This window comes from Pogona vitticeps, chromosome 3 (assembly GCF_051106095.1).
Source record: "Pogona vitticeps strain Pit_001003342236 chromosome 3, PviZW2.1, whole genome shotgun sequence".
In the NCBI taxonomy this organism is placed as follows: domain Eukaryota; kingdom Metazoa; phylum Chordata; class Lepidosauria; order Squamata; family Agamidae; genus Pogona; species Pogona vitticeps.
The window spans coordinates 36,949,505-36,956,412 of NC_135785.1; the positions used below are offsets into that span (position 1 = coordinate 36,949,505).

A 6,908-nucleotide genomic window follows, 5' to 3' on the forward strand; every position below is an offset into this window, starting at 1 on the left:
AACAGAAATGCATGCATATACAGTATATCAAAAGAGCTAGACATATATAAAACACAATTTGACATCCCTTCAAACTCAAGGCAGCTCAAAATATGAGTTTTTAAGAGTACAATGAAAAATACATCAACTGAACTTTTGTTTAGAGAGCTACATTTGTGTAAGGCTGACAATGTAATCAGCAATACTGATTTTTCAGAAATAAATTTCTGATTCCCCATGGTAGCAATTTTTTGGAAATTAATGATTTCTGCTCATCCTGTGACCCACAAAAGCTTCCTCATGAGTAAAAGGGATCTCATGGGAGCCCCAGGACCTTTGTAAAGGGAAATCAGAAATATTTTATTTTCAAAACAATTGCCAGAAATGATGCACTGTAAGTCACAGAACAAGATTTCAGCCATAACATTAACATACAATTTAGTGACTTGTCATGTGAAAAGAATTATATTTTAAAAGCAATTTTAAAAAACACATGAGGTGGACTATATAGGAATCCACAGACACTTTTAAATGCCTCTTCATCAGCAGCAAACCCACTGGCAAAAGCTGCTCTTAAAAAAAGCGAAACATTTGGGCCTAAATACAGTTGTTGGTCCATCTGCAAAAGATCCATTGCATGAAATCCTCCTGTTGAGCTTTACGCCCAGCAAGTAGGATGATAGCATCATTTGCCATTGGTAATACTGCATGTAAATCAGTTTAATGCTTCCTAATTCACACCCCCCCAGCTTCTGTGGAATATAAAGCTCCCTTTCGCCTTGAGGAAAATTTTGGGAGCCTCAGGAAAGAGGAGGAAGTCTTTCATTGCATTAAAAAAATGCCACCAGATCTTTGACAGAGGTCCCATTCCTGTGGCAGCATGTTTTAGCTACTGAAAAGCACCCCCATCTCTTTCCAAGGCTCCCAAAGGCTTCTCAAGGGCAAAAAGTTGCTCTAGGGAGCCTCAAAAGCTGAAAGAGGGGAATAGGAAACTTTTCAATCAATATTGCTGGGGTGCCAGATGATGAGACCTATGCAGAGTAAATTTACAACAGTAGGAGTTTGGCCATTGAATCAATGGAACTATATGCGTTGACTTACCATGATGAGCCTTGTGGCAGAGTGATTAATCTGTAGTATTGCAGTGAAGACTCTGCTTATGACCTGAGTTCAATCACAGGGTCATATAGCTGGCTTGAGGTTGACTTAGCCCACTGTCATTTCAAGGTCAATAAATTGAGTACCCAGCTCACAGGCGGAGGGGGCAATGTGTAGCCTGTATAATTAAAACTGTAAACCATTCAAAGAGTGCTTTAAGCACTATGGGGTGATATATAAACAGCAAGCCCTTTTTTTGTGTTGCTTTGCTTATCAAGTCCCCCATTGATTCAGTGGGTCTACTTCAGATAGGATGAAAGGTTACATTTAAGCCCTGGAAAGCAAACAAGGGATAACTCAAAACAGAACACAGATTTCTATAGACACCCATCTAACGATAAAGTCTGTTGATGCAGGGATGATTGAAAACTATTTAAATGTTCATTTTGCCCTGCTGAAATAAATCAGAAAAACATTTCCAGTGGGCATATACCTGGGCTCCTAATTCTGTTCTCCTTGCCACATTGCCCACAGAACAATGTCTAGGGCAACACACATAAGTAAGAGGAGTGGAACACGGTCCATGTTAGCAGCTAGATTTGCAGTTGCTTTCTCCTTAAGATTTCTCTGTCCAACCTTTCTTTCTGCATTTGTTCTTTATTGGGATTTTGCATCATTTTAAAAGGCAAATTTTAAAACAAATAGTTAAAATGTAAGGCGATGCATTTCTTCTATAAATCGTACAGTCTGCTCATATAAGATTACAAGCTTTACTTTCATCTCTCTTTTTACAACAAACCCCTAATGACAAATGCAGGCAGTATAAGTGATACTGATATACCCCCCAATCGTAGCATGTGAATTAGTCATCATACAATCGGTTCAGGGGTCAGCCTTAGAGAAACAGTACTTGGGTTGGCAAAGTGCTAGCTGGCTGAGGTGTTCTCCACTTCAAAGTCTCCCGGGCTGGCTCCCTCAAATTCAGATCACAGGAAGAAACAGCTGGCATTGTCATTTGTGGCTGCCCAACTCATTTTTCCCTTGCAGCCAGATAAGATTTCACTCCTTTGTAAAACAACAATTTACTTTAGAATGACTTAAGCCTGTAAAACACAATAGAAAGCAGGAATCCACATAGCCTCCTGTGCTTTGCTATTATCATGCAAGTAGACATGACCTGTGACAACCTCCGGTGAGGACAACTTAACCTTTTGCTCTTTCCCTCCAAATACTCCATGTAACCCACTTGTCACTGACAGTCAAGGATTTAATTTTCACAGAAATATTTACCAGCATTTTTCTCGCGGGATATTTCTTTCCGGTGTACTTCCAAGGCTCTAGAGACTGTAGTTATTGATCAGCGGGTTGGACTCAATGGACCCCTCCAACCCTATGGCTCTATAGTTATTCCTTTTCACAGTAAAGGAAAATTTATTCTGTCTTTTCACCCTGGAGGCTTTCAGGCTGTAGCTGAATGTTCTGACAAAATCATTATTGATTCCTAGTGATAGGTTACTCTATAATGCTTCCCATATTAGGCCTAGCATTTCACTTATGTTGTTGGCTGCATCTGAGGTCCCTCTAAACGTAGCCTTTCACAACTAGAGTGTGTTGCACTGCAACTAATATCAACATGAGGAGGAATGGCCAATGCTGGGACTTCTAAATGCTAGGATTCTAGCCCAAAACAGAGCAGAATGACTTTTTATCCAAGCACACCAGAAATGAAGAGAGTTTAAATGTATTGTCTCCCTTTCTAAAGGTAAACTACTGTATTGTTAGTATTTTAATCAAATATTTCAAAGCACTTTAACATTAATTTTAACATTAGAATGAATTTAATCCTATTTTAACATGTTTAAATCTATTGTATTTCAATTTTCTATTGTTTCTGTCTTTCTAAAGCAAAGCAAAAACCAGAGTGTGCTGTTTATATACCACCCCATAGTGCTTAAAGTGATCTGTGTATGGTTTACAATTTAATTATGCAGGCTACACATTGTCCCCTCAACAAGCTGGGTACTCAGTTTACCAATGTTGGAAAGATAGAAAGTTGAGCCAACCTCGAGCCAGCTACATGAGCCTGGGATCGAACTCAGGTTGTGGGGCAGAGTCTTCACTGTAGTACTGCAGTTTAACCACTATAAATTTTTTAAAAAACAACTTGTAAGCAGCCTTGAGTCTCAGTTCTGGGGAAAAGGAGGCATATCAATAAAATAAGTAACCAAAGAACCAAAAAGTATATAAACATTGGGAAGAATCTGCCAAACAACTTCCAATAAGTATTACAGCTGCAGAGCTAAAGGCAGTTTTTGAACCCACATCCAGATATATTTTAGCCACTGGACTCCTGTTAGTGACCATCATGCCAAGAGAAAAGCAGCAGCTATCACATCTGGAACACATGTGTGAAACTACATTCAGTGAAGTTGAATGCATGCATGCATGATTTCACTGAAAACAATGCTGATAAAATACATACACGTCAGTCTGAAACATGTTTGCAGGTTAAGTGCCATTCATTTCACAGTAATTCGTTTGCATATAATTGCACTAGGTTGTAAATAAAGACTGAGATCCTAAAGCAGCTTCTCCCAACCAAAATCAGGGTTTATATTACTCAGTATGATGCTTATAAGACTAAACATTCAGGTGATTGGAATTAACTTCATGCGTTTATATTTAAGAAGAGCTGCCCTCCCCAATACTTTTGGAGCAGCTTCTGGAAAAGGTATTTTGAGTAATAGATTTGCTTTTAAACTATAACTCAAATTTCCCAGAATCTGGCCTTGCTGGCAGGGGGATTGTTCCAGTTGTAAACCAAAATGCAATGTTTCCAGCTCTGCTACTTATTTTTTTGCCCCTCTTTTATTTTTGCATTCAGAATGACCCCACTGAAAATCTGCTTTTTAGAAACTGACTTTGATACACATACTTGCATGTAGTTAATTTCCCTGGTGGCCATTTTCTGTTTTGAAATTCTGCCCCACTGCTGCTTCCACTCCTCTTCCGACAAACTTCAAAATGAAAGTTTTTAAGTTAGGGATTCTACATGGACATTTAGAACAGAAAAATAGTAACCAAAAAAAAAAAAAGATTTAAGGGTCCACCACTTCTCCATAAACAATGCCCCAGTCTCCTGAATGTGCTTTTCAGTTTTTAAAAAATGGTTACTGGAATATACAGTTGAGCCTGCTATGTGTGGCCCAGGGGATATGAAAGGCCAAAAGATCAGCATGCCCACTAATTGACTGGCATAGGGTGAAGGGGGAGACAGAAGGTAGATTTTTCCATGGGGAATTGTTCCAACCAGTTTCAAGATCTCAGCATTCCATACTGTCTCCATGAATTTGGAGAACACTGTGCTCTGCCATCTCAACAACTATGAGGAAAATATCCGGGCAACCGGTCCGCCATGTCAAAATGCAAACAAATACCACTCTTTTTAAAATAGAACTGAACCCATGTCTAGAACTTATCTTATTCCAAGCATAACTATTTACTTGTGTGAGAAAGACACTGGAAATCAGTTTCACTATGATGATGGTTATTTATACTGGCCACTTAAGTCTGGACCAGTGCCTATCTTGAAAGATGCCTTATTATCAGCTGGCTGAGACCCACTAAGAGTGTCACAGCATTCCTTGCTAAAAGAGGAAACAACAGAGACTGTTCCAGCTTTCAGCCAGGTCAACAGGGAAGGGAGGAGAGAGTGAGAGAGCAAGAGAGCATAGGCATGAAAGGGATCAGGTCCCAAGTCTTTACATATCTCCACTGTTTTCTAAAGTGCAAAGTTTGATTTCTTTAGACAAAAGCAGCAGGAAGATGAACCACACAGCTTTAGCATCTCTCATCTCTCAGTGTGTTCTGAAGATTCTGGAAGAAAACCTGAATGCAGGAAAAAATGTGACAAAGGAGAAAACACCAAAATACAAACCATATGACAACGCCTATTTCTTCATTCTCTTTGTCATGTTGTTTTACTCTTTCCTGGCGTTGACTGTCTTTTTCGGTTATGTTCGCTCCAAGAAAGCCATTTCAAAGAAAGATCCTTACCAGGAGTTCATTGAGGATAAGGATCGAAGCAAGAAGTGGAACACGAGCCGGCCAGTGGTGGTGAAATTTGACTTTGAAGAGGAGAGCATTCTTTGAAGTATTTAAAACCAAAATGCTTTGCAAACTGTACTGGACTGTCTGTGTCGTCTACATGTCAAAGGAAGGTCTGCACACATCTCCTTCGGTGACGTCCAATGCAATAAGTAAAACCACTGGCTAGAACTAGGTAATGGAAAGAAAAATTTCCCCAGTGATGAGGATTCATTTGCTTTGTGGAATGCCATTTTTTTAAAGAGATAATGGATGCAGTGCTCATTTATTTTGCTTTAGAATGAAAAGGAGACTTGCCATTTTCTGCACAGCTCGTAACTGCAGTTGAAAGAAACTATTTCCCCTCATGCATCTGTATACATTTGATGATGTTTATCATTATATCCAGAAAAGGAGACAAGAAATGGATTTGAACACAACCGCTTAATGCATGCATAGGAAAGGCGTGAGATATTCCAGTGGAGTTTCAATACTTGTGAGTTTCAGTTCTCTGTGCACCTGATCTGCATCTTATTACTGAAATATGTTGGAATGTTCTTATTTTATTAAACATAGAGTCAGCACCTCTGCGATCTTCACATTTTTTAATAAACACTAGGGCAAAAATGCCTGATCACTGCCTGCAAAATGTAATGGGGGAAAAACCTTTAGTGGGAGTAAAACAGCTGTGCATTCACTTATTATTTAAAATGTTCTTTTCCAAGTTTAATCTAGCGGTCAATATATCTGATTGTATACGAGGCAGAAAATGTTGGTCTATAGTTGAATCACCCCAAATGTTGTTTAACTTGTTAGAAATCCAAGATGCTGTTTCCTTTTAAGAATTATTACACATATTATTAAATATAATTTGATTTACTTATTCAGATTGACTGTCTTTGTTGTAAACATGTTGCTGATTAGCATGCCGAAGAACTCATAGTACAGGCAGATCTGCACGATTATTGCATTGTTTTGTGCTGTGAAAACAAGAGTTAATAAGCAATCATTTCCAGAGATCTGTTTTTTTCTTTGTTCAGAATTCAAAGTGAATCTAAGCCATGTTAACCCCCCCCACATCTCAAAGGGGAAAAATGCAATCCTTAATTTTGTTTGTTTGTTTGTTTGTTTGAACTATTATTGGAAGTTGAAATACAGCTGATGTTCCACACGGTTCAGGCCCAGCTCTACACTTAAGGGTTCACAAATACAAATGGATTTTCTATAAAATATATTTGGTTTATTATTGAATTAGAAAGAGTTTCTACACAGCTAGTTTTTTCCCTAGTGAAAGTTTATGTAGTTATTAGCTACTATTTCATCCACCCATACCACTACCCTAATTTCTGGTTCTCTTGGATGACCTGCTTTGAGTATAAAAGGGCTATGAATGAGTAAGAACTACATTATTCATATTTCAGTCCTGCTGAAATCAATTTCAATTTAATTTTATTCCTAATTTTTGTTACATACATATTAGAAAGCTGTTGCCATTGAAGTTAGTTGTACATTTATAAATGGAACGTATTTTCAAGAAATGCTGTTCAAAATCAGCTTGAAAATTATGGTAAATAGTACACTATCATAATTCATATTCCTTTTCTTCCCAGTTAGATCAGAAGACTTGATCTAACCTTATATAGTTTCTAATTTTTATTTATTAGGAAATTCAAGGATGTGAGCAAAAGATAACACAGATAATATAGTCCTGAGTCCTGAATGTTCAGAGACTAGGTTTGGCAACA

The 6,908-nt window shown here is 38.1% G+C and overlaps 1 long non-coding RNA gene across 1 annotated transcript; it reads left to right on the forward strand.

Annotated features, from left to right (window-relative positions):
- The first annotated feature begins 4,739 nt into the window (after positions 1-4,739).
- Positions 4,740-6,046, forward strand: LOC140706019 (uncharacterized). The gene is made up of 2 exons (XR_012085706.2): positions 4,740-5,359; positions 5,464-6,046. It is a non-coding gene; the product is annotated as an uncharacterized LOC140706019 (long non-coding RNA).
- The last annotated feature ends 862 nt before the right edge of the window (positions 6,047-6,908 follow it).